This window comes from Myodes glareolus, chromosome X (genome assembly GCF_982192425.1).
Source record: "Myodes glareolus chromosome X, mMyoGla1.1, whole genome shotgun sequence".
NCBI lineage: Eukaryota > Metazoa > Chordata > Mammalia > Rodentia > Cricetidae > Myodes > Myodes glareolus.
In genome coordinates, this window is record NC_142053.1 from 55370645 (window position 1) to 55393403 (window position 22759).

The 22759-nt window shown below is 41.4% G+C and overlaps 1 protein-coding gene across 2 annotated transcripts in view; it reads left to right on the plus strand.

The window, feature by feature from the left end:
• Positions 1-363: 363 nt before the first annotated feature.
• Positions 364-22759, plus strand: part of Sytl4 (synaptotagmin like 4) — a 51997-nt gene continuing 29601 nt past the window's right edge. For both annotated transcript variants that reach the window (XM_048417908.3, XM_085684933.2), the window contains exon 1: positions 364-507. The gene's annotated coding sequence lies outside the window, so the exon portion shown is untranslated. The remainder of the gene's footprint in view (positions 508-22759) is intronic.

Genomic DNA, 22759 nt, shown 5'->3' on the forward strand with positions numbered 1-22759 from the left:
CTGGGTGATTATTTACAGGAAAATGGGCTTCTTGAAGAAGCTATCTTTCCCTCCCCCGGTGAGACTCTTGTCTCTTGTTTTTTAGACTTACTTCACAGTTGAACAACTTTTGGTTCGCTGAACTAAAAGGTAAGTGAATCCCCCCCCCCCCCCATTATCTCATAGTGTGAGCAAGGATACGCGTAAATGGTGGAGAAGGTACATCCAGTAGGTCCTCAAAATCTGCTAACTCGGGAGGAAATTCCTCCAGTGCCTTAAGGCTTTGGTTCCCAGAACTCTCTTTGCTAGTTGGCCCTCTGCTAAAATAGCCCTGCGCTCGGTGCGGCCCCTTTAAGAGTCCAGCTCCTCCCCCGCTCCAGGGAAAGTTGCAGCTTTTTCCGCCTCCTGGGAGGGTGAGTAGGGCCGGCCGCCCGGGTTGCGGTCTTGGTCTTCACGGAGCTAGAGACCCTCCCTACCATTCAGCGCCCTGACCTTCGGTCACCTAGTAGCACCTGTTGCAGGTGACAGGTAGGTGGCAGCTAGTGTCTGAGCGCCCCTTGCCCTCTGTCTGAGACTTCGCGGACCCCCAGCCCCTTTTCTTCCCCCCCACCGCGGGGGGCGTGTGTCCTGCTGTACCTTCTGTGTCCCTGTCCTCTGTCCCCCAACTGCCACAGGCACCTCTGTCGTGTCCGCTTCTCGGGACCGCACCCCCACGCCGAGCCTCCCGTCTGCTCCAGCGGTCCCTCCCTGCCACTTTTTTCTTCTCTGGGGCTGCTTCTGCCTGGTTCCCTCGGACCATGTTTCTGGGTGCTGCCTTTGCACAGGTATCGCTGACCCTGCGCGCCCAGGCTTTTTCCCGCCAGCCTTGGCCCCTCTGGTGAGCTGGCCTGGTGCGGGCTGGGACGGGCTTTTAGCGGAGCTCTGTCCTCGGACTTGGCCGCTAGTCACCTTTTGGTGACTGTTTCTTTCGGGGCTTGGCCCCTTGCTGTTCTTGAGACCTCTGGGCTTCTACGTTCCTAGCTTTGTCTTGTCTGTCTACCACAGGTACAGGCTAGGGGCCAGTTGACTCTGAGTTCTGCCTCAGTGGTCTCCCTTTGGGCTTGGAGCTGGAGCCCCAGCTGTGTACTTTAGAGCTGAACTCCTTTCTCATACCCGCTTCAAGCAGGCTGGGGCTTTGCTTCTGGGAGAAGGACACTAGTGTCCCTCTAGCCTGTAGCATTGGAGAGGATGGGGTTGGAGGAGAACTTGATTGCAAAATAATTCCCTTAAAATTCTGGTGGCTTGAAAAAGTGATGGGTTTTGCTTCCTTCCCCTACTGTGCTGCAGCTTCAGAACCAGAGGACCTAGCATTCTAGAATACTGCTTCTAGGAGGACCGACACGAAGCCTTGTGAATCGGTGGGAAAAATTAGTCCCATCAGATCCCCGGGTGCCCCCCACTCCCCCCCATTCTGCTTTTTGTTGTTTTGAGACAGGTTCTAGTTTAGCTCTTGTTGGTCTGGAATTCTTTATGTAGATCAGGCAGGACTCACACTGACTGGCAATCCTCCTGCCTCTACCTCCCAAAGTGCTGCCATTACAGGCATCACATCTGCCCTCTGCTGAGTTTTTCACTGGATACTTGTCTGTTCTTTCAGCTTCATGTCCCCGCTGTTCTTAAATATGTTGATATTAAGGAGTTGATGTAAATTAAAGGGAAAATGTACCCTGAAGTAGTGAAAACAGTGTTTAATGGAAAGAGCTGTGGCAATTTTTTTCTTGGTGTGTGTGTGTGTGTGTGTGTGTGTGTGTGTGTGTGTGTGTGTGTGAGAGAGAGAGAGAGAGAGAGAGAGAGAGAGACACTCCACTTGAGTGGCAGATGAACACTGGTAACATGATTTCAGATGCTGCACCCTAGGTCAGAGTGGTGAGCTTGGGTTGGGCTTGGAGGTGTTTTCTGGGATTGTTGGTCTCTGTGTTTATGAAGCATTCTGGGTGGTGTTCTCTGAGCAGTTTGCTGTCCACATTGGACCTACTATGATGCTGCTGCAATGAGTGCAAGTTAGGCACGGTGGGGAGTTCTCATAATATCTCAGACAAGCGCATACTAATTCTGTGCAGTAGGTGCCACAGTTAAACCATGAGCCGGTGAAAAGGAGACAGAGGGGCTAAGGGCAGTGCCCTAAGTACATTCTGACAGTGGGGCAGAGCTTGTGCAAAGCTCTAAGTTTGGGTCCTTTGCTGAATCTTACATGTCCTGTGGAGGAGTTGAATCACCTCATTCATCTCTTCACCGAGTTAATTTCAAGCCTAGGGCCAGTTGCATGTTGCTGTTGTTAAGTGCTTCCCCCTGAATGTGCCTGGACGAATGGGACCTCCAAGGCTCTCAGGCTCCATGGTGATTTAACTGTTCTAAAGTTAGGAGAGCATAATCCTGGATATTAGAGGTGTGTGCATGGATTCTAGGGATGGACACCTGACTCAGTTTCTTCCTTTCCTGCTGGCCAGGGGAGAGACGAAGGTGCAGCAACTGAAAAGTATTTGACAAAAAGATATGTGTGCAGCAGAGTCACATCAGGCAGAGGGGTGTTGTGCCCTTTCTGTTCGTAGTTTAGGCGAAGATAGTTGGGAGAGTATGTCTTCCTCAGTCCTAGCTTTGGAACTCAAACTATTGTTTCCTCTCGGAAACTTGCCGTTCGTATCCCCAGTTCTCATTAATTCTCATTCAGTCCTCAAGATTTAGCCTAAAGTCATTGCCTTTAAGATGAACTCATTGAATACCCATGTCCTCCCCCCCAAGCGGAATGACTAGTTATACTATGTTTAAGGACTTTGTTTGCACTTCAACAAAGGTTCGAATACCACTCTGTTTTTCCATCTGGAAGCTTGTAATCTTTGTAGGGGCAGTAACTGGGTCCTGAAGCACAAATATTTGTGCTAGGGATTGGGGATGCCATGTCTCCAAGGGATTGAGATGTGGTTATGGCGAGACTGAAATGAGAAGAGACCATCCTGAGCTACTTGGAATCCACGGTAAGGGTTGATACAGAAGGGTTGTATCTCTGTTGGGAGGCAGTCACTGACTAACCCACTTAAAATGCAACTCCTTGCCTAAACATTCTTTCCACCTCTTTCCTGCATTTGTCTTGCTTATTCTTTTATCTCCACCCCATAACGCAAGGCCATGTGGATTGGAATTGCTGTCTTTTGTATTCAGCGATGGTCAAAGGAACCAGAGTTCTCAGCACATCATAGGGGTCATACTGATTGATATTTGTTGACTGACTGACTGAATGATAATGCCATTCCAGGAATTGGAACTCTGTTTTGCTTTCCTAAGCCTATAACCAAACCTTCTTGGTTTGTGACCTGCTACATAAAAGGATGCCAAGGCCCAGTTCTCATACAGCTTTCCTTCTGCTGTTTGTTTCCGTTTGAGATTCTATCCTTGATAACAACTTTGACCTAGTTGAAAATATTTCCTCTTTTTTAAATTTCCAATTTGTTGGAGACAAGAGTCTTAGAATATATCTTAGGCTGGCCTAGAACTCACTCACAGTGTATTCTAGCTGGCCTCAAACTCATGGTGATTCTGCCTCTGCCTCCTGAGTGCCAGGATTGACAATGTGAACCAACATGCCCGACTCGAGCCGCCTCTTTCTGTTTAAGTTCAGACCTGTGGGTGGAAATGTAAAGATACTCCTCTCCCGGGTTCATTTTTCTGCCAGTGACTGAACTGGGAAGGGGGTGTGAATTATCAGATGGCCTGAGGCCTTTCAGGCATTTGGCAAAGTCAGTGAGAGGGTACAGACTGTGCAACAGGGAAGTGAAGAGCTCAAAACAATAAAAGATGCCACAAATTAGGTTTCTAGTCTCATCGCCCTTGACCTTTGAAAGTGTGAGATGGTTATTGGGTTCTGGCCTGACAGGAGAACTTCCGGTGTAGTGCTGCCTTTACAGCACTGCCTAGTTGTATACTGGTTGCATATAAGATGAGGCGGCAGTTGTGTGGCGAAACAAAAGTGTTATTTTGTTTAAATGCAGTTTGAAGTATCCAGAAAAACTTCCAGAATGCATTTGATGACATCAGACTGGGAAGGATCATCTCACCTTTTTTTTGCATGTGTTAACGTCTTTGAAATTTAAGTTTGCACAAATAACTGTGAAGGCTCTTTAAAACTTATCTCTCCAAACACTGAACACTGGAGTGTCTCAGCCTGCAGATTTTTCTCCACCCCAGACCTTCTCAGAACTTCATCCAGCACCATTGCCGTAACATCCCTCTGGATGCTCATCATTCATGTTGCTGTGCTGGGCCTTTCTTCTGTGCTGACACCTCATGTTCTTAGTGACCTATTTGACATTTCTACATGTCATCTGATAAGTGCCTCAAGGGTAGCGTGGCCAAATGAGGATTATTGATTGCCCTAACATCTTTAATCTTTCCCTTCAGCTTTCCATGACTAAGAAAAAGGGCACCATTATCCATTTCGTTGGTTGAAACAAGAATGTTGGCTCACCCTTGATTTTTGTCTTCTTCTTAGCCTACCACATCCAGTGTTTGAACTCTTGCTGATCTCAGTTTCAAACTGTATCATGTATTCTTCAATATGCCTCTATCTCTTCTACGTGCCACCCTTGTCCAAGTCACCATGAAGTTTCACTGAACGTTCTTCCCTCACCCAAGACAGAGTTTTCTTTTTTTTGGTGTGTGTGCAGCTCTGGCTGTCCTAGAACTAGCTCTGTAGACCAGGCTGGCCTTGAACTCATAGAGATTCTCCTGCCTCTGTTTCTCAAGTGCTGGGATTGAGGGTGCTCACCACCACTGCCTGGCTTCACTGAATATTCTTACACAATGGTCAAGTATATGCAAATGTTTCTGTGGAATCACTTTGTATAGGTGTGTGATGGATCTCTGTGTGTACACAGAGGCCAGAGGAGGGCTTTAGGTGCCCTCTCTATTACTGTTGTCTTATTCCCTTGAAACAGAGTTCCTCACTGAATTTGGGGCTCACCATGTTTTGGCTGGGCTGGCAGTCAGGGAACCCCTGTCTCCCTGGTTCCACCCTCCCTGTTCATTCCAGGCTTTTTACCTGGGATCTGGGAATCACATTCTGGTCACCATTAGAATTCTTACCCACTGAATCATCTTCCCAGTCCCTGAAAAATCATTCTAGTAAGTGACCTTCTGGGTGAGGGAGATACTGATCAATGGATAAATGATTCCCTTCACCTGGAGAGACAAGTTTTAGTCATTTACTGCACTGCCTGCTGACCACTGCTAATGAATTGTGTATTCTTAAAAAAAATTAGATTGAATCTTTCTGTAATTTATACCTAGAACAACAAAATTGATTCTATCTCTTAAATACATAAAATTATTATCAATGGAAGACAAATTTTACACACACACACACACACACACACATTTTAAAAATTGAATAGGCAAGACCCTGTTGTCATCTCAGAGGGTTTACATATTTACCATCAAGAGTATTTACTTATGCTTTTCTTAAGGAAGGATGATCTTTTCAAAATATCTCTTTCATTTTTTTTCTATGCTAGAGATCAAACCCATAGTCTTATGCATAATAGACAAGTACTCTAGCAGTCAGCTACATCCCCAGTCTGGGACAGTGTAGAATTTGCCCTGAAGAACCTCGACTATGATGGGAAAGAGACAAGGCTCAGGGGAGATCAGGATATTAATTTTGTGTTGCTTTAACTCCAGGATAGAGAGAAGCCTATTTATGAGTAGAACACATAGAGTTAGATGATACAGGGTCCCCGAGGAAGCTGGGGGTGGTGATTGAGCAGAAGGAAGTAGAGAAAATGCTGGACTTAGAGAAAGGGAAATAGCTTTTTCATTGAGACAAACGAGGGCAAAACTAGTGATCCTCTGGAGGGCTGGGATTCTGAGGGTGGTCCTCCTGACAAGAGTGGTGAAGGGCTCTAGTGGGATCTGAGAAGGATGAAAAGAAGGGTGCGCCATCAAGATTATGTATATGTGATTGCATCACATTTACTACAAATGGGTACAACTTTTGTAAATTATACATCCATAAAGCTACGAGAAGTTATTGTTTTCTCTACCTCAAGTCACAGAGGCTGGTTTCCTTACTTTCCAGCATCACTCAACAGCCACAGGTCTGGAATCACTGTGCACAAATTACTTTGAGAGATTTGTCTAGATGACTGTGTCAGAAAATGACAAGATCAAAGATTAGACACAGCCAGCAAATGAAGAGTGGAAATGAGAGATCACAGACAATCTCATGTCTATGGCCATCTCAAACTACCTTGAACACGAGATATTTTAAAGAGATGGAAAACTATGGTATCTGCACTATTTTGTTTGTAGCTTTTTTTGGGGGGGGGTACCAGGTGTATCTTGGTGACTGTGTCTTTAAATTATTTCCAATGACATATCAGAAAGCTTGGTCTTATCTGTGGAAGACTCACAGTGTGGTTGCTATGAGGATGTTGCTGTGTGCTAGAAGGCCTGAATTGGGTCTGGCTATCCATACCCTTGAGATGGAGTGGAGGCAGACACTGTTTTTTCCCCTGGGGAGCATTTTGGCAGGAAAGCCATGGGTTAAACAATGCATCATAAAATTTATTGCGACTGGAAAAAGTTAGGTAAAGTTTAACTTTTGACAAATCGGCTTGATTTAACAGATATCACCAGTTCCTCAAGAAAGCATGATAGTACCTTTTATATCTTTCTTATAAACAGTTGAATATTGGGGCTGGAGAGATGGCTCAGTGGTTATGAGAGCTTGCTGCTCTCCCACAGAACCTGAGTCTGGTTCCCAGCACCCTCATCAGGCAGAGTACAGATGAACCATACATCCACAAATAAAAAATAAATCATTAAAAAGAAAATCAACAGTGTCTTTCTGCAATTTCTGAATCGACAACCAAACATTTTTAAAAAAAGAACATTTATTGCCAGTGTGAGTAGACCTTTTTCTTTTGGCTCTTTCTGTCCATTTTGATCTCCTCCCTTAAGGATTATCTGTTTGATTTCTGTCTATTGGCTGCTTTCTTCTCTTGTCTGATACCACTCACCACTCTTCTTTCTCAAGGTTTGGAGAGTGCACAGCATCTTCTATCAATACTCATAGCCATTACTTCAATCACATTTCAGCTTTTTTCTTATATAGCTCAGTGTGCTCAGAGATATGAGGATATTTTTAATACTTGACCCAGTAAGAGTTAAAATATAATTTTATTGCTTCTGCTTATCTTAATTCCTAGAGGGATTTTTTTGCTTGTCTCTTTCTCCAGACATTGTTTGTGTGACTGTATAAGATATTCCCATCTATTTACCCATCCTTTCCATCTTTTTATATTTATAGGTTACAAAATACAAATGAACTCATAATACATATATTTTTATTTAGTGTACTACAGTAATATTTCAGTGTCAGTACATAGAACTGAGTTTTTAAAACAGCGGCATAGTTTACCATTAATTGTATTATATATATGATGGATTTTTTTCTGCTGCTTTAGACATTGTTCATTCCCAAATCTCTCTTTATATCTCTCTCCCTCTGTCTGTCTGTCTGTGTCTGTGTCTCTGTCTTTCTCTCTCCATCTGTCTATCACATCTTGAATGTCAGCTCAATAGTTTTTCCAAATGTAATAGCTCTCTTCAAGTGGTCAGTTCTGTTATATTAAACATGGTCAGTAGTGCTAATGACTAAAAGAATTCTAGGAAGAGAAGGACTAAGAATTCTACACTGCATTCGGAGAGTTCCTGGTTCTTTCCGTAGTAGATGCAATTTCAGGGTACTATGAGGTGGAAAGGTGGACTGATAAGTTGAGAAATAATTGGAGAGATGAGGAATTGGAGATATTGAATATGAATAATTCTTTAGAAAAATTTGGCTCTAATGAGCAGAGAAAGGGTAATGTCAGGAGAGGGGTTGAGATATATAGAATCTACTTTTCATTTAGTCTCTCTGAAGGCTGATGAGAAGAAGGGTAGTATAATTGACACAGTAGAGTCCTAATGCCTCATGGGAAGGGATCTGGAATTAGGTGGAGGCTCATCATGAGTGGGCATAGATGAGCATAATTTTCTAGATTTAGCAACAGGAAGTTGTCTGTTGACATAATTCTCTGTGATAAGAGAAGAAGTAAGACCAGCCTCTTGGAGCAGGAGTTGAGGTAGACAGGGTTTGGGTTGAGCAGGTGTTGTAGAGAATAGGAGGGCAAGCCAGGTCCAGAGAAGCATATTTGTGGTGCCAAGCAGTGTTAAGGTGAGCTTGGTGATGAAAAATTCATGTGGATAATAATCTACCAGGGTGAGCCTTTCCTTCGCTGGATCCCAGAAGCTCTTCTGAAGGCATAAAAGCACACAGGTAAGTTCAGATGGGTTAGGCTTTTTTAAAAAATCAGAGATCTATAATGAAATTAGGAATTAATGAAGATGCTGACAAGAGTTCATTTGGAATAACAGACTCCAAACTGTCTAGGAAAGGAAGTGAAGACAGGAAGGAGCAGACCAGATGAAAGAGGGTTTGTGGAAGACTGTCCAGCGAGAGTTGGGAGTAAGAATGGCTTGAGAGATCACCGAGTGAACAAGATAGAAAGATAGGTGTTAAATTCAGAGAGGAGTATTGAATCAATGATATCAAAGGTGGAGAAATTCTGGGCAATAACCTCTTGGGTGTGGTTGAATGATAAGTGGTATTTTTGTTGCCAGCTCATTCATTCAACAAATATTGATTGAGTACATATCGTAGGTCAAGCAGCACTCTAGACAGTGAAGGTACAGAGATGAACAAAATAAAGTTCCATTTCCTTCCTTCTCCACACTCTACAAGGCCCATTCTCCCATACAGCTTACAATCCAGTAAAGGAGCTCATATATATTGAAAAGTGTAACATTTCTAAAGGAAGAGGATAACTTCATTGCTAAGCAGATTCCTCTATGTGTAATTCTACTTAGAGCTAATAAATACAACAGCCAATATTTACATATGTGTGGCAAAGAAAGTACATCTAGATATTCTGAGTGCTTTACTTTTCTTAAATTCTACTTGTTTCATTATGGGAATTAGTTTCTCTTCCCCCTTAGAACTTTCAAAGGAACTTTCATGTATCTCGTCAGTTTTGAAAATAAAGAAATATACGAATCTCCTTTGGATGTTTTAGTGGTTATAACTCTTTTTTCTTTGTTTTTTTTAACTGTAAGAACATTGCTTCTGCAGTACACCAGATGTTGATAATGCATGCACTAATCTTGCACTAGGGATTTGAAGTAACGTGTCAAGTAATTATGGTTAAACAGTCTTGGAGGCAAGGAAGACTTGCAGTAAGTTAATATATTTCTTTTATATTTTGTAATTTCCCCTGCCTTTTGTGTGCACACACTCATATAAATATTTATTAACATTTTATTTGAAAGAAATTTACACTTTAAAAATGATCTGCCACATATGCAGCTCAGGCCAAGTTCAAATACAGGTTATTTGGTTGTGCTTAAGGTTTCTATGGCCATAGCTAGATCACAGCATCCCTAAAATTAAAAAGAAGCCAAATGCATGAAATCACAACTAGGTGTGAACATGGCTAGATTAGTCATGAGCCATCATGATTTCTCATTTAAGAGGATAGCGTGGGTGCTTTTTAGGTGACGTGGCCTACAAGAAACAGATGCCAGTTAGAGTTCAGTTTAGAAATCTCCACCATCTGTGACCCTGGCAAAAGAACAGGGTCTTCCCTGTGGGCTTTCAGCCTTATCAAAGCTTATTGAGTGGGGAATGATAATGAAGTTACAAGGTGATAAGCTTTATTGAAAAATTACAGCCTGACCACACTTAAAAATGAGTATAAATGAATTAATTTTATAGTATTCCTTTGTTTTGGGGTGTAGGGCTGGGGTGAGTCAGATAAAACCAAATTCAGGGCTTTGTCAATGCTGTTCCACTGAAATACACCCCCGGTTTTTGGATTTTTGAGACAGGATTTCCATACATAGCCCAGACTGACCTTAAGCTCACAGTCTTGTTGCCTTGGACTCCACTTACTGGGATTCCAGGTATGCACCACCATGCTGAATATTTTTGATTTTTGAATACTCTTAGGCTCTTAGGGAAATAGATTTTAGCACAAAAGGTGGTGAACTGGTTAGCCTTCCACAATTCAGCTTTGTAGGCCCTTATGGAATCTGCCTGGCTTTCATGAGAGGAAAATTTTCTAGTACAGTTTTGAAAATTAGAGAATTATTTTTTTTTATAGTAGCTATTTCTCCTGTTGCCAGGGGAGGCATTTGGACCCATGGTCTCATTTTGTTGTTGTTGTTGTTGTTTTGGTTTTTCGAGATAGGGTTTCTCTGTGTAGTTTTGAAGCCTGTCCTGGAACTTGCTTGGTAGACCAGGCTGGCCTCAAAATCACAGAGATCTGCCTGCCTCTGTCTCTGCCTCCCAAGGGCTGGGATTAAAGGCATGTACCACCACCTTCCGGGCCATTGTCTCATTTTTGACGCACAATCTCATTTTTATGATATGTAATATTTCTGTGAATCGTGCAGTATGGAGAACTGCCTCTCGGATATGTGGTGGGTTGAAGCCCTGAGAAGCAGGGTATTTTGAATGTGAAACCATGAGAATAAGGCCACAGCCTCAAGCTATTGTATGCTGCTCTGTAAGAGTGGAGTGGAGTATATAGCTTCCTTTTAGGACTTACTGTAGAGTCATATACAGTATCTGAAGAGGAAATTTCCTCAAACCACTTGTGAGCAGTGTTTGATGACTTGGAAAGTTAACTATGTAGATACCATCTGGGGAAAGCTGTCCCCACATAGGATTATAAGAACTAACTAAGGAAATTTCATTGGGGTTACTTTTGCTCCCTTCAGTGTGCTACCACTGTTCATTAGCAGAGATGTGGGGAGAGTGGGTCTTCCCCCATCTGTAGAGCAGAAGTCAGTGGGATGCGAAAATAAGCCAGACTGAGGACCTCTTGAACACTGATCCATTAGTAGGTAATGACTTTAAAAACCTACCTCAAGTTCCCAGGCATAAAGTGTCCCCCTTTCCAAATCTCACTGTGCAGAACACTATTTCTAGACTATAAAGAGAGGGTACAATCTAATGGCTGAGACCTTGGACTCTGGAACCTGACTGCCTAGTCAGAAAACTAGACTGTCTCTTCCAGGGTATATAACCTTGGGCAAGTTATTTGCTCAGTCTGTGTCTTACGTTCCTCCTTTGTAAAATGTACACAATATTTTAGAACCTGCCTCATGGCATGATTCTAAGGACTAAATAACTCCGTATGTAGAAAATGTTCAGAGCAAATATAGAAGTCTTGGCCACTGTCACCTTCAACACGGTCCTCACCCTAGCTGGTGTGTATCTTAAAAGGAGCTGAAACTGCAAACCACCAAAGCACATACATGCACACCCACGTTATAGAACCCATTTAGAGAAAAGATGTTTGAAATCCTAAACCTTCGTGGGGAACTGTGAGCTGGTTGTAAATTTCTCACCATTAAGGAAGAATTGAAGACAACTTGGCCCAGAGAGGTCAAGGCTGGCGCATGAGAGGAGGCTGTGCTCCCAGGATGACCTGGGGGGAGGTTGGACTGCTGCGGACTCTGGGTACTTACTGTGAAGTCTCACTTGCTCTTTGATTTAGGAGCCATGGCTTTGAATCTTTTACTTTGTCTCCATTCCTGTTTTTCTTTTTTTGATCCTACTTTAAAAATGTATGATATTTTTCTATGTTTTATGTATCTTTATAAGTCACTTTAAATCCTGTCTGGAACAGTGTATAAATAAATATCTTTAAAACTGATCATATCTAATTACTAACATTTGCTTAATATTTATGCTTACCAGTCTACATCCATGCAGAGAGGTACGGGCAACTTTCCATCTGGGCAAGAATACTGATTAGATTTCTCAAATTTCATAGAAAGATGTCAAAACAGCCATATGCTCAAATATTTTCCAAAGCATATGGTTAATAATAATTAAAACTAAGTAGCTAACAATATCAGGTTCTTATTCCAGGCCAGACACTATGCTATGCCTTTTATTCATGATACATATTTGAATTCTCATAGCCCCTGGCAGGGGTTTCTATTATTGCCATTCTTTCAAGTGGGAAACCTGAGTCTCAGGGAGGTCAGATAACTTTTGCAAAGTTCAAGAAAATGTCGTGAAATTTGAACATAGGCAGCCCGGCTCCTGAGCCAGTGCTTTCCACACAGTTCTATGCTATACTGTCCTTAATTAGAAATCTAGTCCATCAGAACTCCAAGTCCTCACAGGAGAGGCTATTTCTGCCTGCACATTTTACCTCCGTGTTACCTTTGCAATTTTCTCCTTTCCCTCTCTACTACTTCTGCGCTCTGGACTTCTTTCTTGTCATGTTCACCCAGGATTTATGCCACACACTTTTCAAATCAATATTCTTCACACCTCTTTGAGTGCTCTAAAATGCCCTGGCCTTACCTGAAACACATCAGTGTGTCTCGTTGTCAAAAGCCAGGCTTCTGTGCATACCATGCCAAGCTCTCCAGACCTTCTGCCCCTTTAACACCCTCTCTTTATAATTTGTCAGTCATTATCACTGTAGTGCTTGCTGTAGCGTGTTGCTTTATGCCTCCATGCTTTTTCCTCTTGATGGAAAGCCCTCGTTCTACTGGCAAACCAGCTGCTCTCCATTAAACTTACATTCGGTTCATGTGTTCCTGCTGATAATTTGCTTCCTAGTCCCCTTTCGCCCCAGCTGAGTTAGAGACTCCAACTTAATAGTCTCATGCTACCATATGTATGTGTGCATATGTGTAATTGGCTTTTAGACTTTAGAGGCTATTAATTTTTAAATTGTTGATAATTTCATATACAGGGTATTGTGATATTTACCCCATTACTGTCTGCTGTCCCACTTCTGCTGACCCCCTTCTTTTCCCACACTAGTCCCCCTCTTACTTTCATTTATCATTATTATTTTGGGGGTGTATCTTGTGAAAGTAGCCACAGCTGCTGTGTGTAAATGATGGCAGTGACTATATCATATCCATAAGGGGGTGGTAAGTTTTCATAGAACTCTTTCCAATCCTCTGGCTCCTGCAGCCTTTCTAGCACTTCTTCTAGGCCTCAGAGTCAGTGGCAGAGTTGTCCCATTTAGGGACAAGCACTCAACAGCCACTTCTCAGCACTCTCTGCATTAGCCATCACCAACTGCAGAAAGAAAGTTCTCTGATCTGGGGTGAGGGTAGCACTAATCTATGGGTATGAACATAAATATTTAGGAGGCGGTTTAGCTGTATGTACATTTAGCAAAACATCAGTATTACATTCCTCATTAAAGCCTGGGGCCTCTCTAGTTAGAGGCTTTTGATCAGGTTGACAGTAATAGACATGTATTTCTTCCCATGGAGCAGGCCTCAGCTCTACCTAAAAAGTGGTTGGTTGTGCCTTAAATACCCATGCCACTGTTGTCTTTCCCTGGCAAGTCATTATTGAATCATACAGATTTCACAACTGGGTAAGACTGCTGATGATTTTTCTCACCCAGCAGCCTGCTTAGAATCTCCCAGCACCATTAATGCTAGCTTCTAGAGAGGACGTTTCCCTCTTAATTATCCAAGTACACAGTTTCTTCAGCAACAGTGTCTTATCTGCTTCTGCTGAGCAACCAAGAGCAATGACAACATTTGAAAGAACCTCTGGTGGCTCCTTGGACAACAATTTATGGGAAGTTAGCCTGTATTTGGCCCTGGAATTTCATTTAAAAAATGTATAGCCCCTAAGAACAACATTGTGCATCTACTATGCGTATATTTACTTCTTTGCTTATTTTTTAAATGACTGTATGTTCAAGTGTCTGGTTCTCTGACTGTGTGCTCTTTGTGGGTATGGCCTATGCTTTATTCCTTTATCCTTAACTAGCTTATATGGTGTTTAGAACATTGTTGGTCTACTCAGTCAGTGAACGTTTTGTACACAGTACAGAATTCAGAACTCCAAGCCTGGGAAAGAAGTAGGAATCATAAAAATATTCAGAGGTAGCTACTAGGAAAGTAGAGGGTGGTCTCATGGAAAAATCTGGCTAGATAAATTTATACTTACAAATCCAGCAGGCAGAATAGGGTTGAATATTCATGGATATTAACTGTGACAGTGCTTTTGGTTGATCTCCTTCAGGAACTGCTATTGCCCTAGTGATAGTTAATGGAGTTCACTCTGAAATGCACCAGAAAGAACTTTTAAACTTTTGAGATGCCAAATCTAACAAGTTTATCATTTGAATCTGTGCCAAATTTCAGTAGTCTAGATTAGATAGTTAAGACACATTTATTTCTATGAGCACATTTCTTAAACACTTCTAGGAGGGACATCACCCTAAAATGGAAAGGAACAGTTGATACAACAACCGACACAGTATTCCAGTGTGGACATTGTATTGCAGCTAGTTCCTTTGTGGGCAGCAGCATCCAGATAGGATTTCTGCAGGCTCTGAATCCCTAGAAGCTAGCTTGCTTGTTTTTTCCCTGCCTCCTGTCTATATTAACCCATTTCTTCTTTCCCTTCCCATTTCCATCCCTCTTCCTTTTTTCTCTTCCCCCTCTCCTTTGCTTCTCTTCATCTACCCCCTTTTCCTTGCCTTGGTTTTTGAGACACAGTCTTGCTATGTAGCCTAGGTTATCCTAAGTTGTGATTCTTTTTTCAGCGTCACAAGCGTCAAGTGAAAGCTTTCTTTTCTGTTTGGCATGGTTTTGTTTGATTGTCTAAGTTCTAGAGATTGACCACATCATCTGGATTTTTTGTCTCACTTTACCATGCTGTAAAATCAACTCTCTTACCTTTACATTATTAAATCAGTAAACCCACATGGGTGCTGGACTTTCAAAGCCTTAAGAGCTATCCTTTGTCCATGTTTTGAAATCTCATACATATAAGAGGTATTAATTAAGACAATGATTTACAACAGTCTGCTCCAAATATCACTGTTTTCTTGGTGACATAATAAAGTCCGCTTAGACATGTTCTTTAAAACTGCACAGATTTCTATCCTGCATTATGTGCACAGAACAACTGCATCGCAGTCATGAGAATGATTTGTTTCCTAGTTAGCATTACCTTGCATGTCTTTATGCAAGCAGATTCAGAAAACATAGGGCAGGTAGTTTGTAAGAATGGTTTCCCTCAATTTTCCTGTAAGCAGCTTTTCAAGATTTTTGATTTCTTACCATTCTTATTTCCATTTTTAACCCATAAAATATGTACATTTATTTAGTGCCATACAAATGGCATATTATAAAGCGTGTAGAATACTAGAAATAAGGAAGAATGAAAGATAAATACTGTAAAGAAGGCTTTAACATTTATTAAAGGCAAAAATGTTTGCACTCACTTTGGTGAGAGCAGTGATATTGAACCCTTTACTATATTATGATGTTGGTGGGGAGAGAGAGAGAGAGAGGCTTCTGTGAGTGTGGCGTGCAAGCACTACAGCACACGTGGAGAACCAGAGGGCAACCCTTGGGTGCTGGCTCTCCCTGTCTACCCTGTCCCCCCTTGGCGTTTCTTCTTGCTACACTGTAGCACAAGTTCTAATTGTTCTGAATGAGAACCTGGAGTCAGATATTAGGGGGCTACACAAGGAAACCCTGCCTTGACCCAGCTGATCTAAAGTAGTAAGCAATGTGTAGTATAGTGATATTTTGCGTTTAACGAAGAAAGCTTGCCAAGATCAGAGTGCACAACTAAGCCACTAGAGGCCAGGCAGTGATGGCACACAACTTTAATCTGGGACTCAGGAGACAGAGGCAGAGGGATCTCTGTTAGTTCAAGGCCAGCCGGGAGGTGGCCTGTGCCTTTAAAATCAGCACTTGAGAGGCAGAGGCAGGCGGATGTCTGTGAGTTTGAGGCTAGCCTGGTTTACAAGAGCTAGTTCCAGGACAGGCTTCCAAAGCTACAGAAAAACCCTGTCTCAAAAACCAATATATATATATATATATATATATATATATATATATATATATATATATATATATACACCAACCTGGACTACACAAGATTGAATCTATCTAAAAGAGAAACAGCTCACACAAAGATGATACCAGCACTCCTTTAATCCCAACACTAGGGAGGTGGAGACAGGACTGATATGGCTGGGCAGAGAGAGGAATATAAGGTGGGAGGAGACAGGAGCTCAGCACAGTCTGAAGACTGCCCCTTCAGTCTGCGGATGCAATTTGAGGTCAGGATCACCCTTTTGGTCTGAGGATTTGGTAGAGGTAAAAGGTCTCTCTAGTGGCTGACTGCAATGATTCTCTGTTCTTTCAGCCTTCACCCCCTAATATCTGACTCTGGGTTTTTTATTCAGAACGATTAGAATTCATGCTACAAGAAGCAAGAAGAAACAGCAAGAGGGGGACAAGGGTAGCTAGAGAGAGCTAGCTCCCAGAGCTGTGGTGAGTGCCTTTACCTAGGGAGTCATCTAACCAGCTGTTGTGTGATGTTTTTGTTCTTTAACTCTTTGGCTCTTTGGACTTTTTTGGGGGGGGTGCGGGCTCGCTACCCAGCTCCCAAATAAATCATACACGGAAGCTTTTTCTTAGTTATGAAACATCTGGCCTTAGCTTGACTTGTTTCTTTCCAGCGTTTCTTAGCTTAAGTTATCTCGACTCCCTTTTGCCTCTGGGCTTTCTTCTTTTCTTATTTCTGTATATTTTACTTTCACCACTTGCTCCATGGCTGGCTGGGTGACTGGGTGCTGGGTGACTGGGTGGCTGGATGATTGGGTGGCTGGGTGACTGGGTGGCTGGTTGGCTGGGTGGCTGGCCCCTGATGTCCTCCTCTCCTTGCCCTATCTTGCTCCTTCTCTCTCTGGAATTTCTCCTCCTATTTATTTTCTCTGCCTGTCATCCCACTTACCCTGGCTCCTGCCTCGCTATTGGCCGTTCAGCTCTTTATTATATCCAAAATACGTTGTTGGCTATACCAGCTAAATAACAATGCTCATAGTTCCATGTGTTCTTTGATTTTGCTATGATTTTATCTTCCAAGCTGATCATGCTGCAGTTTGCATTTTTAACAAATTGTGAAAAATTTCTTGAAAACTCTTTATTTGGAGGAACATGGGAGGAGGGGTTGGAGCAAGAAGAGGAAGGGGAAATGGTGTAATTATAGTTCATACAAACCACACAGATTTGGTACAACTCTGTAAAATTATATAAATCAATATTTAAAATCTGGTTCATATTGTTCTCTATTAGAAAAACCTTGGAATAAAAATATTTTAATGTCTTAATTTAAAGCTTTCTAGAACCCTATACATAGTTTGTGATGGTAGAAATCCATGATTACAAAAAGGAAGTTGTACATTTTATCTTAAAAATTAGGAATAATATTGTAAGATATAATTGACATATAATAATCTATATGAAACTAATAATCAGAATATTTATGGAATAATGTATGATAATGTACATATCCATTGCTTCTGCTTCCTGTTATAGTCTGAATATGTTCTCCAACAGCCACATGTTCAAAACTTAATCTCCATGTAACAATGTTTGGATGTGGGGACTAGTGGGAGATGTTTTGATTATGAGGTCTCCAACTTTAGGAATGGACTTAATAGCATTATTGTGGAAGTGGGTTTGTTATAATAGTAGATGAGATCTCTTTCCATACCTGCCTTTGTGCATGTACTTTGTTGCCATTCTAAACCTTCTGCCACGGGATGATGGAACAAAAAGGACCTTCTAAGATGCGTGAAGTGAAATGAGTCCGGTTCAAAAAGACAACTGTTACATTTTCCATATTCAGAGTCTGTATTTAAAAAATACATAAGTATATAAGGGGAGGTGTTTTGGAATAGGAAGGCTATCAGTGTGTGTATGTGGGGAGGAGGTAAAAGAGGGCAATGTGCCGTGAATATGAACAAGATAGATTATCTACACTGTTCTAGTTTTCTTTCTATTGCTGTGATAAATACCATGACCCAAAGCAAGTTGGGGAGGAGAGGGTTTATCTTATTGTGTATTGTCCATCATGAAGGGGAGTCAGGGCAGGAACCTAGAGGCAAGAGCTGCTGCAGAGGCTATGAAGGAGAGCTGCTTACCGACTTGCTCCTTATGGTTTTCTCAGTCTGCTTCATGTAAAATCCAGAACTAGCCAGTCCAGTGGTGACACTGCCCACCGTGAACTGGGTCCTCCTACATCAATCATTAGTCAAGAAAATGCACCACAGGCTTGCCCGCAGGCCATCCTGTTGGGAATATTTTCTCAATCAAGGTTACTTCTTCCAAAAAGATTCTGGCTTCTGTCAAATTGGCAGAAAACTAGCCAACACATGTGTATGAAACTACGAGGAAGTTCATCATAAACAACTAGAAACTTAAAAAATCCTTCATTAAATTGTATCCACAAAGGTTGTGTTGTGGCTCAGTGTGTGTGAGGCCTTGGGTCCCTTATCACCACAAAGATAAAATCAATAAATAAAATAATTTGTAAAATAACATTTTAAGTCACTAAATTAAAAAAGACTAGATATTATACCTCTGTTAAAGTTCCTAGCTCCAGAGATATGAGCCAAGTATATTTTTCTTTATAAAATTACCCAGCCTGTGATATTCTGTTTACAGTAATCTGTTGTAATTTTTTGCTTACTGGTCTTTTTTAAAAGTTTTTATTTTTTATGTGAATGAATGTTTTGCCTGAACACATATCTGTATATCGTGTGTGTAGTTCCATTGAGACCAGAGGAGAGTTTGGAGTTATGGATGGTATGAGCCCACATATGGGTGCTGAGAAGCTAGCCTAGATCCTCGAGAAGAGCAGCAGCTGGTGTTCTTAACCACCAAACAATTTCCCCAGCCCCTCACTCTTTCAACATTTTTATGTTTGGAAAAGATTTTCATTCAGCCCCATTTTAAAATGATTGATTTTATTTTTAATTGTATGTGTGTTTAAGTAGGGTATGTGCTCATGGGTGCAGGTACTTGAAGATACCAAAGGCATTGGATCCCCTGGACCTGACATTCTACATAGTTGCGATCCACTGACATGGGTGGTGGGAATTAAAATCAGTCCTCTGTACGAACAGAAAGCTCTCCTACCAACCGAGCCATCCTTCTAGCCACTCATCTGCGTTTGAACAATATTTCTTGTGATGTAGATTTTTAAATAGATTGTGTTTTTCTTTTTAATATCTTAGAGATGTTGTTCCCCCATTTTCATTAATAATGTCCTTCCATCATTATCTCCGTGTATCAGTATGCACTATACCTTTCTTCCCTACTTTAACTTTTCTTCCTATTTCTCATTGTAAGTGCTTTGCTTGTGATATTCTACATGTCACAACTTTGTTTGTATATTGTTCTTGAAGTTCATTGGCCTTCTTGTATTTGTGAACTTAACAGGATTTTTCAAATTTAGTTCATGATTTTTCTGAGTTACTGTAGCGTTCCTACTTTCCTCCATTACTCTATTTAGAGTATTTACATGCGTACCAGACATTTTAGAGTTGTCTTGTAACTCGTTACACTTCTTTTCTTTCACATTTTTTTCTTACTGAGCATCATTTTGTATATTGGCATGTCTTCACGCTAATTATCTTTCAACTGCGATGTCTAATTTGTTGTTCATGCCTTTTGTGTATGTTTGACCTCCAACACTGTAGTTTTGTGTTTCTAGGTTTGACTTTAGTGTTTTATTTTACAGCTTCCATATCCCTACTTGAGTTTTCAAACACGTGGGATGCATCCACAGTAACCATTCTTAGTGACTTTGTTAATTCCAATATTGAATTTGTTGAACATTTTTAATTGATCTCATTCCATATTATGCATTGAATTTTCCTGATTTTCAGCAGGCCTGTTTGTTAACTTTTAATGGGTGCTAGATATGGATGCATTTTACTTTGTTAGGTGTTTTATATTTTTGTATCATAAACATTCCTGGAAACACTTAAGTTACTTGAAAGTGGATTGATTCTTTCAGGTTTTTCTGGTTAGGTTTGGTAGGCAGGCTCAGAGCAATTCATAATGTAGGCCTAATTGTTTCCCACTGCTGAGGTAATAAGGCTTAGTTCTGGAGCCAGTGGTCTATGAATCATGAGGTTTTACAGTGGGGCTGTGGAAAGAGATGCTGCTACTGGTCTTACTTGAATGATAGGCACAGTGTTTTTCAATCCTTTCAGGTGGGTCGCTCCCTGACCAGGACCACCACAGGGAAGCCTTGTATTGGTTAGTCCTTTGCTAAATGCTTGAAAGAGGCTTGAAGGGTTCTCTTTGTGCCATTCTACCACACACTCTGTCGTGAGAACTCTAGTCACCTAAGGTTTGTTCAGGCTAATCTTAGCCTTCTCAATCTGGGAGGCTCAGCAGACTTTCCCTGCTTTCTTCCTCTATGCTTTGGCCAGAAAACTTTCTCAAGATAGTAAATTAGAAAGATGAAAGGTCATAGAGATCACAGCCTCACATTGCCTCATGTTCAAAATACATGAAATGCCATTGTTGCATGTATTTTGTCAATTTATTGTTCTTACAGGAAAGGAAGGTGTGTATTCTTGGTCATTTCATCTTGAACATCACTAGATGGGACCTTGGTAACTCTCAATGATTATGACCAATTTGTAGCTCACTTTCAGTTGTCACCTTTCAAACATGTTGGCACCATCACATTACTTATTTGATATAACCAAATCACCTCTAAATACCTATGTTCAAATGCATACAGAATCTGGCATCCAGTAATGCAAACCTCTCATAAGGAACCGGTGTTTGCAGTAGAGCTGGCCCTGGTGGTGTAGGTGTGGGTGAGCTGGCCCTGAGGGCATGAAAACAGGAAGACTGGTCCACCTCTTGCTCCTTGCTGCATGAGGTTAATCAGCAGGGGCAACACCGGAAAGCTCGCCCTAGTTGTGAGGATGGGGGAGACCTGGTGGGTTACCAACCCTGCAACTATGAGTTGGCCCACCCCAACATCCACCCCATCTGTGATCTGCTGGAGCACATGAAGGAACGAGTCCTGCAGACCCGAAGCTGCAGGATCTCCACTATACAGGGCAACAACAGGATACCCAAGAGGAGTCCAGTGAGGCCCAGCAGTGATAGTGTAGCAGAAACTGGAGGCCTTGAACCAGACCAAGGATGCTTTGCAATGAACACCGGCCAGTAAAGATGTATGGACAAAGGGGTCTACCGCATGACTCACTCTGTCACACTACAGCTTCCATGATGAGATTTCTCTTTATTTTTCTCTTAAAATAAAGGGAAGAATAGATTAATAGGATCAAGATGCATGATGTGAAAGATACAAAGAATAAATAAAAAGAAAGTTAATAATATAGTTTCTGTGTATACCATACAAACATTGACTCAGCAAGAGTTGTTTAATGTAGGGCCTCATGGATAAATTAACATCCTTTGAACAAATCTAGTTCCCTTCTTTTTGCTCAGTAAGCTATTAAATTTTACCAGAATTGCTCATTATCCATTAGTAGAAAATGACTGTTAATCCATTAGAGTTGACATGTTAAAACATAATGTAATTAGCATTAGTAAGTTTAGAAAAATATTTAGTATCACGTCAGCCTTTTAGCTCTTGAGCATAGGTCAGGTTTTCAGAAATCCTTTTATTATCTGTAAGCCTATCTGCGTACTTTCTTTTCTTACAAAGGCTGAAAGCATCACATACTGTCTAGCTAGAGTTAAATTCATGATCAACCCATATTCTTGAAAATAAAATGAGCGCTTTTCCAAGATGCCGTAGAATCTGGAGATATGAATTTCCATCTATAAAGCGATGGCACATGCAGGTGTAGCTCAGTGGAACAGCAGTTTCTGATAACAAGCGAGGCTTTTAAAAAAGCTGCTACGCAGCATCTCTGTGTTCGCACAACTTTAAGCACTTTACATGTTTTCAAACTCATTTAACCTTTACCAAACAAGCTCAGGTGTGTAGATTCAGTTGCAAATGTATAAATACAATTTTACAAATAAAGAAGGCAATGGTGGGGTTTAGCAACTTACGCAGAGTCACATAGTGAATGATAGACTTGAGACTCACATTCTGCCTGGTTCCACAGTCCAAGTGTTCACGACCAGCACCCACCTTTCTCTTGGTTTCGCTACTGCTTTTCAACTTTTGTTGATCTAAATCTAGACACATAAATAGAAATAGATCTCTGAATGAAGACAGTCACTCATTGAAATCATTGATTCATTGAAAACATACTCTATGCACGTACTGTTCCAATCTTCTGGCCATGTGAATGCATATCCAAGAATTTCTTTTAAGGGAGTCATATTTGGCAGAAGTTTCTAGTTTGGTCACAAATATTACCATCTTCACATTTGTACATAGCCTCCATATTTGAGAGAGAGGGAGGGTATTAGTGTCTCCAACAAACATAACACAGAATAAAATCTGTTGTATTTTCTTTCTCCTGCAAGAAGTGTTTTCTAATTGTATCACTTTTCATTTTTTTGAACACCAACACTGATTTTAACCCTAGTGCTATTAAGGAGATGCATAGATCCGAATGGCTTTCTTGGGTGTTTCAAAAGGCCATATAGCTAATAAATAGAGCCAGACTTTGCGTCCAGCACTGTCGGATGCCACTCTTTTCATTATTCATTCTTTCTTTTTTTTCATTTAAAAAGCTCTCTTTAAAATTTAAGTTACTTTAAGATAGCTCCTTCATATGAGGGTGTGTGCCTAGTCTTATTGTAACTTATCATTATGCAGTGTTCGGTTGATAGCTCAGGGAGGCCTGCTCTTCTCTGAAGGGAAATGAAGGAGGAATGGATCATGGGA